Source organism: Cebus imitator, unplaced genomic scaffold (genome assembly GCF_001604975.1).
Source record: "Cebus imitator isolate Cc_AM_T3 unplaced genomic scaffold, Cebus_imitator-1.0 Scaffold803, whole genome shotgun sequence".
NCBI lineage: Eukaryota > Metazoa > Chordata > Mammalia > Primates > Cebidae > Cebus > Cebus imitator.
Window position 1 is genome coordinate 226,902 of NW_016108118.1, and position 214 is coordinate 227,115.

Below are 214 nucleotides of genomic sequence, written 5' to 3' on the forward strand. Positions count from 1 at the left end.
AAACCTAAAATGCAATTTTATGTGTGTGTGTGTGTGTGTGTGTGAAATTGAGAAATTGGCCTGTAGCTTTTTTTTTGGCTTGATTTTCTTCTGTTTGCGCTGATGTTTTTCTCATCTCAATAGGAATCGGGAGCTTCTTTTCTATTGTTTTGGATGCATTTGAAAGTAAGTTTCCTTGTATTTTGAAGTCATTTTGTAGGCTTTGCCAAATGGT